The sequence below is a fragment of the Podarcis raffonei genome, chromosome 1, assembly GCF_027172205.1.
Source record: "Podarcis raffonei isolate rPodRaf1 chromosome 1, rPodRaf1.pri, whole genome shotgun sequence".
NCBI classification, from domain to species: domain Eukaryota; kingdom Metazoa; phylum Chordata; class Lepidosauria; order Squamata; family Lacertidae; genus Podarcis; species Podarcis raffonei.
Window position 1 is genome coordinate 102,655,841 of NC_070602.1, and position 11,882 is coordinate 102,667,722.

Here is an 11,882-nt window from a genome sequence, read left to right on the forward strand (position 1 = left end):
TTAAATTATGCTTAGTTCAGGATAGTGTAGTGGGTTATTACTTTTCGTTTTGTTCTCTATTGGGAAGCTGTAGCTTTTCCTTTTCTCCACTGTACAGCTCGTGCTCAGGCTTAAACTTTGAAGAATCTACAGTGGGGTGCTTCTCCCTTTTCTTCCTGTCTGAACCAGATACATAGCTGATATCAAAAAAGAGCTCCTTCAGTGGATTTCAGAGGTCATCATGGCAGAATGTGGTCTGTAATGTGTGCTGGGCCTAAGCTATTTAGGGTTTTATAGGTAATATGAGCAGCACAGTGATTTGTACTCAGTGTAGGGAGGCAGCTGGTGCCAAAATTGCTCCAGACTGCTCGTCTACATTAGGACATTATAAAATTAGGGTTGTATGCAACAAAGCTGTCCCAATAGTGCAACTATTTCCCCCTGTGCAACAGAACACATATTTTTTCTCCCTTGCACCCCCTCTCAATTTACTATGGTGGTTTAGGGGAACCTTAGAACAGATAGGGGAGGGGAGGGAGCAGAAGGGGAAGTTCTGTCACGCAAGTGGAAAACCTTGCGTGAATGGGTTGACTTCATTGTATACTACCCTTAGACATAATAATACATTGATTTTAAAAGGCATGTACAAGCTCCTCATTTCCAAAGAAGAGCTAAGATGTTCTCAAGTGATTCCTTGGTTCCGGAAGACAGCCGCCATTTTTATGATTAGAATGGTAGCCTCCTAGAACACCATTCCAACTTTTCCAATGGTCTAAAGGTATAGACGAGACTGCATTAGAAGATGAGCATTTCAATTCCCAGTAGAAATACTAGATTTAGCTAGCGAATTACCACACTGACAAAACTCTGACGGAAGCTGGGTAATGGCTAATCTCCGAAGACCCAAGGCAGATGTGACATTTGCACTTGTCAGCACAATACACTTTAGTGCAAGGAGCACTTAAAAGTGAAACCAGCTCGGAATAGGTGTAAACGTGCTTATCTTCCTTAGGAGGTACATCAGTGCCCATAGGGAGTATTATTACTGGTTCTAAAAACAGGAGCCCTCCAAATTAAAAAAAGCAACACGCTTGAAATACAATAATGCATAAACAAATACAACAACTATTTTGTGGCAAGTTGGATAGCAATTGTTTTGTCTTAGCTACAGGCTAATTATGCTAGCTGAAGCATAATTTTAAAAGTTTTGCATGCACACGGCAGCAGAAGCAACTCTCAGGCTGGGATATAGCTGCTATACTAACCTCTCAGGTGAAGTATTGTTGCCCCCTGGGAAGCAGAGGGGGCACGGAAGTGGGGAGATTGATGCACTGGCAGAGCCAATTTGGTGCTCCTGCACTGTACTGACCCCCAGTCACCTTGTCCCTTGCCTTCTCCCTCCCAGCAACTAAGCCAGTTGAGAAGGACCTAGCGTAGTGACTATGCCCCAGCAAAAGAGTGGTTTTGTTTAGGCAGAAACATATCCAGATTGGAAGAACTTCATCCTCTCACCTCTCCCCCTCACCATAAAAAATAAAAAAAAAAATAAACAAAGCTTTATTATCCTGATTGTCTCAAAGAAGAAATTCACATAACCGTCCTGTTCCCACAAGTACTTTCCAGAGAAGTCATCTGAACATAGGAAGTTGTCTTATACCAAGTCAGAGCACTGGTTTATTTAGATCCGTATTGTTTGCACAGACTAACAAACACCCCATAATTAGGCTTACCACTAAAATCCTTAATATGCAGGAAGAGAGAGCATCCTGCATTTAGGCCTATCACTGAACAAAAAGCAAGATCTTGACTTCCCCTCTCAGACTCCCCCCTCCCTCAGGCTTAAGGGTGTGCTCAGTGCCTTTCTAATGAACAGCCTAATGCCTGTTGTTACCGTTGCCAAAAATAAACATGTTGAACAATTGGTTTCTAAAAACGGGAAGGAAAAAAATAGAGCTGTCCTAATTGCTTTGTGACATGCTCCTGACATTCGTACTCCATCATTTTCTTCTCTCTGTCTCTCTCTGTCTCATTTCCCCTGTGAAAATGGAGAGAGAGAAAGAGGTGAAGGATCAAGAGGGTGCAAATAGTTTGGTGCTACCATTGTGCAGCTGCTCCATTCTCAAGTGGATGAGGCTCTGCCAAAGAGAATGGACCAGCATGCAGATGTAACATCAAGATGCAGTATCCTCAGGCAGCAGTTGGGGTCCTAGTGCCCAGTCACGGATGCCTTCTCTAGGCCTTCCAATCAACACTGGGCAGCTGGGTCTGCCGCCATTTTAATTTCTCACAGTGTCTTTGACGAAGAGCTGCATGGCAAAGTTTGCAGAAGTGGGAATGTCAAAAGATGGCTGTGCTTCAATTGTTTTGGAACATTTGAATGTTGGTACAGTGGTACCTAAGGTTACAGACGCTTCAGGTTACAGACGCTTCAGGTTACAGACTCTGCTAACCCAGAAACAGTACCTCAGGTTAATAAATTTGCTTCAGGATGAGAACAGAAATCGTGCGGCGGCGGCAGGGCGGCAGCAGGAGGCCCCATTAGCTAAAGTGGTACCTCAGGTTAAGAACAGTTTCAGGTTAAGAACAGACCTCTGGAACAAATTAAGTTCTTAACCCGAGGTACCACTGTAAATATGTCATTCAACATGAACTGAATCAAATTGCTCCCCCTTCCCTAACAATGTCCCAGAGTGGTATTTGAATTGAGACAAAACAAATGGCACTGGCAGGGAAAATAGGGACATTCTGGGATCAAATCAGAAGCAGGGATGGCTTTTGTGATTCCGGGACTGTCCCTGGAAAATAGGGACACTTGGAGGGTATGTCTAGCGTAACATAGCTCCAAACCTACTCCTTGTCCTCAAGAAACATCATGCAAAGTTTGGTTACTATAAGAGCTGTCCAAATACATAATGAATAACTTTCCAAAATATAAAGGAGAAGCTAGCACATCACAGAGAGAGGGTGGAGTGTAGCATAGTCCTTGCCCTGATGTACTAGTTTGCTACAGGCAGGGAGAGTCTCACATGAAGAAGCATTAAAAAACAAAAAACCACCCTCCCCATCAATCCAGAATTCTACTTCCCTACTCTACATAATGTGTTGGTTGGCTCTAAATCTGCTATTTCTTTTTCTTTTTGGATTCTATGCAGGGGTGGTATAATCACGGTACTGTAATGGAGTCATGTAGACTTGGCGTTGCTGCTGCACCTGGATTCAATTAGAATTTCCATCCCCAGAGGAGTCAGTCTCCCTTGAAAAAGAAAATGAATAAATTGTTGGTTTTGCCGAGCAAACCACAGACGCTTTTGTGGCACTGCAAAAGCACCTGTCCCAGGGAAGAAGAAAAAAGTGGCACCTTTACACAAGCCGTTAAACACATCCATAAAATTAGCAAATATGTAATGTGCCCCTTTATATGTAATTTCCCTTTTTTGAAAAAAAAAAAAAAAAAAACCCTTCTTCATAATTACACTTATTATGTAGGTGGGCAGTCTCTTAATATAGATAAAGACCTTTGCAGCTGCTCCCCTCACAGGCCCCGTGTTTAATATGCACTTTGTAATTAGCTTGGAAGCAAAGCCCCATTTTCGCAGTCAACCCGTTTTCTGTCAGATCATTTTTAATCTGAGCTGCGTTCAGCTGCGAAGGGCTGATAAGCATTTCGGAAATCTCTGTCCGTGACAAACAGGACTTTAATCTCCTCTTTTAATGAGTGCACTCATTACGCAAAATTCAGCTCTGAAAAAGAAAGTAGGGAAAGGGAGGGAAAAAACCCCAGTCCCTTCACACATTCAAAATATCTTCCTTGGATGTTGCACCATTTTCCTTCCCTAAAAGTGCGCAACTTGATTCTCAGGTCTTTAAAGTCTCAGTCACAGAGCAATATTATTGGTAGCGGCTTTCCTTTCAAATACTTCCCTCCTAAAGTTCATTTAATGCTGATGATATCAACCTCAAGTGCTTTTGTCTTCTGAAATGGGGTGGGTGGGTGAGGAGGCTGGTTTCCCAAGCAGCAGCCTCACTTTCTGAGAAGCATCACATCACAATTAAGCAAAGCTAAATGGTGTTCCTTAGTTCTAAGCCTGTTGACAGCTGTTTAACGATGCTTGTTCATTTAAGGCTTAAACCAATTATTACCTTTTTTTAAAAAAAGAAGCAGCAAGTATTAACCTCTTCCTGTCAGTAAGCTAAGACAGATTCTCTAGAGGAAATCAGTGTTCCTAAGAGTGACAAATTGATTTCTCCAATACATGTATGAAATGCTATTTTCACTGCACTCTGGGCTGTTGTTATTTCAGCAGATGGAAATGGGTGGGAGAGGTGAAACGGGATCTGCAAAGTGCTACTAACTAAATAAGAAATAGAAAATATAATAAAAATGCATTTCTACCTGCTGGCAAAATCATACCCATAAAAGTGAGTGAATGCTTCACAAGACTTGAAAGCAATTTAAAACATGTTTATTTGAGCAGAATCAAAGCCAGCAGAGACAAATATCCCTTATTATTGGTGAAGTAGTAGATGCAACACATTTAGTTGTGCTTGCAATAGAAAACATAAACAGGCTACAGAAATGCAGCACAAGCCTTCCTTGTTTGGACTCCCACCAACTCTAGAGGAACAAGTATGATTTAACTGAGGATAGAAATTACTGCCCAAAATGTAGACTGAAGTTCACCAGTCCATCTCCTCCAGGGGTGTAGCATGGGGGAGCATCCAGGGTGATGGCTCCAGGTGCATTTTTTTGGAGGGGGGCATAGAAGGGTGTGTGCCTGTCCTGTTGTGTCCTCCTCATGTCACCTTTCCAGCCCACAAAAATCACTACATGTACGTATATCCTTACCTGCCCAATGATGTTGTGGCTGGGTGTATAGCAAGATAGCAGCCACAACTTCCTTCTTCATTCACCTGCAGCATGGGCAGAGAGGAGGAGGGATAACCTAATTAAGGGGAGGGTTTTCGAATGCATATCAAGTACCACTTCCACCCTTGTGGATGGCAGGCTATGGAATCAACCTAGAGAGAAAACAGCATGTTGGTGATGAGCAGGAATGAGTCTGGATTGAGAAAAACATTTTTGTGCTACAAACAGGATAGTATGTACAAACAAACAGCAAGAATGTTGATTGGAAAATTGGAAAGACTGGAGAAATACCAACTAAAGAACAATGACAAGAGAAGTTGGTGAACTATGCAGAACTGGCAAAAATGACAGATAGATTAAGAGAAAAAGACAACAGCGACTTTGAAAAAGAATGGGAACCATTTATATTATATTTGCAGAAACAAAGAAAGTCAATAGACTTGATGGCAGGATTTAAATAAACATTCACATTATTAGTATTAGAAAATGTTTAGAAAATAGTGAAATATTATAGTGTATTTACTTTTATTTTTATGTTTTTAGGCTTGATGTTATGTTTTTAATAACTCTTTCTGTTAGGAGATAGCAAAGTGGGTGAAAAGAGAAACAAACCAGAAGCGGAAGTTGGGGGAAGCCCTGGAGGGGAGGGAGGGAGGAATATATACTAAATGTTAAGAAATTGAGATGTATGTAATGAATGAAAAAGAAATATGATTTTTTTTTTAAAAAAAGGATATTATGTACAAACGCCTGCTCCCTCGGTCTGAAAAGCAAGATGAATGCCACAACTCATAGTCACCTTTGACTGGACTTAACCGTCCAGGGGTTCTTTACCTCTCTCTCTTTTTTTAAACTATGTATGCAGACTAAGGAATCTGATATTGATCCCACAAAGTGACCTGAACTAATGCACATTTAGGCATTGAAACATTGTGCACTGGCTACGGTTTCTATCAGTAATCTCATGCAATTGCAGCTATGAAGTAAAAAATGACAAAAAGAACAACAAATAATCAGTGCTCATTAATTATAATAGGATAAAGGCTCCAACATGATACTCAAACAAGACACAGACTTTATTAACAAGACTGAAAGATTACCGTCTGTTTTTGATAAATTATCAACTATGCTTGCAAGACAAAATTAAAAGGTGTAGCATTTCTCCGCAGGCAGTAGATTTTTACACCATTAAGCTATATTTTCCCTGTAAAAGCTTTTCAGAAATCACAGCAACAAGTTTTCACTGACAGTCATATGCATATTCACTAGGTAATAGGACTTATGGTTTCTCCTGGGATGCTTTGCATATATTTCATGCTGTGCAATATTTAGGAACCAAATTCTGAAGATGTGTAAGCCTGTCACTTAATACTGAGAATATAGTAACTCCTGCCTTTGGTGGTGTGTAGTAGGAAAATGGCTTTTTAAAGCTTGAAGAGCATACTCACCAGCTTTGAGTAAAATATGCAGAATTATCATGGATGTAACCAGGTTATAAGCCATTTTGAGATGTCAAAATAGTAAATATCAAAACACATATTGGCCTCCACCTGAACCAAGGCCACAGTTGAACTGGCACAGTTTCCACTCTGGTCCGTGCCTGGTGGCCCTAGCCAATGAACAGTAGCCTAGGTGGTTGGGAGGCAGGGCACCCTAGACCGTTGACTAAGGTGGTGTACACAATAAACCTTTAGAGCATGTTCAAAGCACATTCTTTGCCTCAAAGAATTCTGGGCACTATAGTTTGCTAAGGGCTGCTGGAAATTTTAACTCTTTGAAGAGTAAACTACAATGTCCAGTAATCCTTCAAGGAAAGAATATGTTTTGAATGTGCTTTAAATTTATAGTGTGTACGCAACCACCGTCTTCAAGCCAGCTCCAGCTCCTGAATACCATGTACAGTGGTACCTCGGGTTAAGTACTTAATTCGTTCCGGAGGTCCATACTTAACCTGAAACTGTTCTTAACCTGAAGCACCACCTTAGCTAATGGGGCCTCCTGTTGCTGCCGCGCCACCAGAGCCCGATTTCTGTTCTCATCCTGAAGCAAAGTTCTTAACCTGAAGCACTATTTCTGGGTTAGCGGAGTCTGTAACCTGAAGCATATGTAACCTGAAGCGTATGTAACCTGAGGTATCACTGTACCTCAATTCTCCCCGCCATGCCACAAATTTCTGGCTCTGCCAGGAACTGCACTTACAAATGTAGCTACATTAGATGCAATCTATTTTGAACAGCCACAATACTAAACTTCAGCTGGAGGCCATATCCTCAAACAGCAACAAGCAGACAGATCCTAACATATATTTAGGGTGCAATTTCAGTGTAAAATAGTTACGCATTCTACATTAGCTTTTTAATGATGATGGTGATGAATGGAAAATAATGTTGATTAATATTTAGTGTTTTTAGTGACCGAAGTAGTTGACATAAACACATTCAGTATATATTATATGGATGAACAGGACATTTCCATAGGTTTTTGTGCAGCAATTTAAATAATTCAAATATACCTCTCTGTCTCTCTTTAGTGTCGACTCATTCACCCTCCACAGCATATGCTCACTGAGTTGAGTGAGTTCAGTAAGGTGTTATCTGCCATCTATTAAAATTTCAGGAAATCAAATGAAGCATTCTAAGCCAATCTGCCTGAAGACTGTCAAAATACACACACACACATTCACATATATAAAAAATACCTTGCCTACTCTGGAAATTCAGTTAGCACCACCTATTTCCCCTTTGATCTGGCACTGTTGTTCTATGTTTTGTCTAGACCAGGTGTGGGGAGCCTTTGGTCTTCCAGATATTGATGAAGCACAACTCCCATCAGCCCCAGCAAGCATGGTCGATAGGCAGGGATGATGAGAGTTGCAGTTCAGCAAAATTCCCCACCCCAACTCTCGGGGCATCTGTCCTCCTGGGATGGGGGAGGCAGGTAAATGGATGGGTGTTCCAGCGCTTTTCCCTACACAGCCCTCTCTGCTCTCCTCTCACATTCCAGCTAAGGAGCAGATCAGAGTGTGCAAGAAACCATAAGGAATATTCCAATCAGCTCCAAACATCATCCTCCCCCCGAAAAATTGGCTTCTCTACTGGCACATGCATGTCCTACAGTGCTAGGAAGTTGTTAAAGTAAGTGCCATATTTTTAACAAGGTGGGAGGTGCTGGTACTACATACCCTTGAGTACCCACCGGAAAAAAAGCATTGGGCCAGTGTTGCCTAAACAGCGGTGCAACATTTCTGTCCTCGGCCCTTCATTAACTTCTGGAACATGGAGGAGAAGAAGATTTCACCAGCAGCTAAAATATGAATTTGTCCCACTTGCAAGGTTCAGATTATTGCAAACTGAACATCATGCCCCGCCCTCGGCAGATAATCTTCTCTGGCTCAGAGTGCTCCTCACCTTCTTTCACTGGTATAAAGTGGCAATAAGGTGGTTTGAGGTGATTTAGGGATATGAGCTGAGCATCTTGTCTAGCAAGATCTTTGATGGTGCATATTTTTTTCAAGGAAAAGACTCGTGCCCAGGCTTATTTTCTTACCTGAAGATGAATAGCCTCAACCAACTGCCAGGAATAAGGTGGTTTCCATTACTGCTGTTTGTTTAATTGGACATATCTTAAAACTCCATTCTTCATTGACTTGCTCAGCTACCCTCAGGAAGGCTGATTCAGAATCCACCACATCATTCACTGGTGACCTTGTTAAGTAGACAGAAATGCACACAGTTCATTGACTTCGCTTGGTATGTTGAGTACACAGTCACTTTCATGGCACACTAATGCGAGAAGGAGTTGCATCGTCATCAGTCCTGGATTGATTGCTGCAATAATTTCCTGAGATGAATTGTTTGATTCTGAGCATTATGATATGTGTGGCAAGAAGGAATACCAACCATGTAATTTGTTGGTAGACACAAATGGCAATGCTCAGTAAGGCAAGGAGGGTGGTGTTGCTCACCTGGCTTCCCAGTTCTGAGCATTGCTGCTGCTGGTAGACAGGTAGACAGGTGGCAGGTAGCTCTGCACAGTTTAAGATCCCAAGCAAAGAATATATGTGCTACTTCCTTTTACCAGAGAAAGTTCTCAGGACTAAGGCCTGAGGGCATGTGATGCAGCAACCTTCCTGAAAATAAGCAGGATAGGATCTAGATGGTGCTTGGATGGGAAGGCTCATGTATTTTCTTCATGGAATAAAGGTGCAATTAAAAACAATATTCTTCAAAAGGCAATGAGGAAGAGGAGGCAAGAGCTTTCTGATAAACATACCAGAAACTATTGCCACCGTGGTTTAAGCAAAAATGAAGATATGTACACAATCCCTAAACTGTGGTCCCTGAGCCACTGGCAGTATGGGATGCATTTTTTTCTGCCGGCACCTCACAGATCATCAACAGTTCTGATTTTTGTGACTTATGGTGGCATATTTTGTGGTGACAGTGGTTAAAAGTGGGACCGTATGCTCAGAGAAGTGAGAGCTGGACCATAAAGAAGGCTGATTGCCGAAGAATTGATGCTTTTGAATTACGGTGTTGGAGGAGACTCTTGAGAGTCCCATGGACTGCAAGAAGATCAAACCATTCCATTCTTAAGGAAATCAGCCCTGAGTGCTCACTGGAAGGACAGATCCTGAAGCTGAGGCTCCAATACTTTGGCCACCTCATGAGAAGAGAAGACTCCCTGGAAAAGACCCTGATGTTGGGAAAGATTGAGGGCACAAGGAGAAGGGGACGACAGAGGACGAGATGGTTGGACAGTGTTCTCGAAGCTACCAGCATGAGTCTGACCAAACTTCGGGAGGCAGTGGAAGACAGGAGTGCCTGGCGTGCTCTGGTCCATGGGGTCACGAAGAGTCGGACACGACTAAATGACTAAACAACAACAACAATGCTTAGAGAACAGCTTCCTACAGTGCGTAAATGGATCCCATGGAAGCAGCTTGCCTGAACCAGGGTTGGGGAATCTTTTTCAGCCTGAGGGCCACTTTTCTTTCTGATCAACCTTCCGAGGGCCACATGCCAACGATGGGTCAGAGGTAAAAGGAGGCAGAACAACAAAGGTTAATTTTACCTTTGTACAGTAGTCTGGTTTCTGCATACTCATGCACCCTTTCTCTTTTCCATCCAGACAAGGGATAATGCTCAGGGTGTGGTTTGGGAAGAATTCTGAGAACCTGATAGAAAGGTCTGGAAGGATGCATTCAGCCCCCAGGCTTGAGGCTGCCTGCTCCCGGACTGAACAAACCAGGCCTATGTCTCTACTGAACATTGCTTCGAAAAGAAATTTCACAAAACCTGGATATATCCCCTTCTATAGTCCAGTCGTAGATTTTCTTATTGGGCCATACCTATGGGGCTGAAGAAACACACACAAAGAGAGGGGGGGAGAGCTCTAGTATAGTCAATTAATTTTAATTTTCTACTTGGCACCAAAATTCTAAATGGAAGAGGGAAGGAATTGTGCATACAATAGAGTGAAAAGCAGTTGTGTTGACTGATAAAGCAAATCTAATTTTTCCTACTCCCCAATGTACAAACTATTCCCTGTCCCTGTTTTAATTGCCTATGCTCCTCTCATATACAATATGTGTCATCATTACCCTGTCTGCTTGACTGCCTCTATCAGTTTTTAGTCATGATTTGGGTCTTAGCTCCCCTATTCTCCCCATTGTTGTTATTTGCTTGGCACATCCCCCTAATATGCTCTATTTATTTCACCCATATGGTGTTTTTCATTGTGTTTGACTCCGTGCAGAAAATCCTGGCAAGCCGTCTGCACTTGCTTTCCATGTTACTGGAAGATTTGTGCCTGGAAAAATTCCCAAAGGTTGCCTTTGCAACTCCTAAACTTTTTCATTTTTACAGCACCACAAAATTTTAAAGCTACGCACAATGGCTGAGTCTAATTCAGATCATAACCAACCTTCATTGTCAGGGCTCTCTTTAGCATATGCGCTGCCGGGGTGCAAAGATCTGCCCAGCGCCCCCAAATTAACAGATTAACAAATTTTTGGTGGGGAGCCAAAGTTGTTGACCTTTTTTTTAGGGGGGGAATTGCTCACCTGTAATAATGATGCAGTAACAGAGCGACGGAGGAGGGGGGCAGGGACTTTCACTCCATTGCTTTTCACTGCCGCTGATCAAGAGGGACCGGTATACAGTAGTTATACATTTGGTGCCCCCCAGAATTCGGTGCCCAGGTGCCCTGCACCCCTGGGTCAAGACGGCCCTATTCATTGTGCTTTGGCCTTTCGCATTTTGGGACAAGTGACATTTGTCAAAATCACCTTCTTTGGATGGTTTCCTCGTCTGTACCATATACTAGCCAGCTATTCTCAATAATCTTAAAAGAAAAGATCTGAGTGAATGTGCAGTTATCCGTGTAGTGCCATCAATATATTAGCTTACATTTACGTGCTCTAATGTAGGGTGGTCAGAAGATAGATCAGGATCTAGTGATAGATCGCAGGGTGATTTGCAATAGATCATTGAGGATTTCTGCATCCCAGTTGTTTAACAATAGGTACAACAAACAAACACAGAGAAAGAGCTGTGAAGTAAACACAGGGTGAGAAAAACCAAGACTAGATTTTTGTGTGGAAGGGTTGAGATCACCATTTTACTGGGCTGGCTGGAGTTGATGGAAGTTGTGGTCCAAAATATCTGGAGAGCACCAGGTTGAGGAAAGCTGTTATTGAGTGTAAACCTGATATCAGACCATGACAGGGCAAGGACTCAAACATGGTGGACACAGCTCAGTGACACATCCTCAAACAACCCCAGATTAAAGATTGGGTGGCAAGTGCCTGAGAAAGACCTTTCTCCAAGACCTTGCAGAATCACTGGCAGTCACCTGGGCTGGCCCAAGACACACATGTGTGCATATGATAATGTATTGCATTGTTAGAGGAGAAGCAGATGTCTGAGTCAGCCTTGCATCTGCTATTCAAATGAATATAATGGAATGTCCAAATCAGGCCAAAGCCGTCTGCTTATTTCCTGATTCCTGGTCTCTGCAGCAGAATGGCAGAGTG

At 42.4% G+C, this 11,882-nt stretch overlaps 1 long non-coding RNA gene across 1 annotated transcript; it reads right to left on the bottom strand.

Moving 5' to 3' along the window:
• Positions 1–1,196: 1,196 nt before the first annotated feature.
• LOC128402920 (uncharacterized) lies at positions 1,197–8,542 on the bottom strand. Its single transcript, XR_008327806.1, has 3 exons — positions 8,393–8,542; positions 3,061–3,232; positions 1,197–2,014 (listed from the first exon to the last, which is right to left on the bottom strand). It is a non-coding gene; the product is annotated as an uncharacterized LOC128402920 (long non-coding RNA).
• Between the last annotated feature and the right edge of the window lie 3,340 nt (positions 8,543–11,882).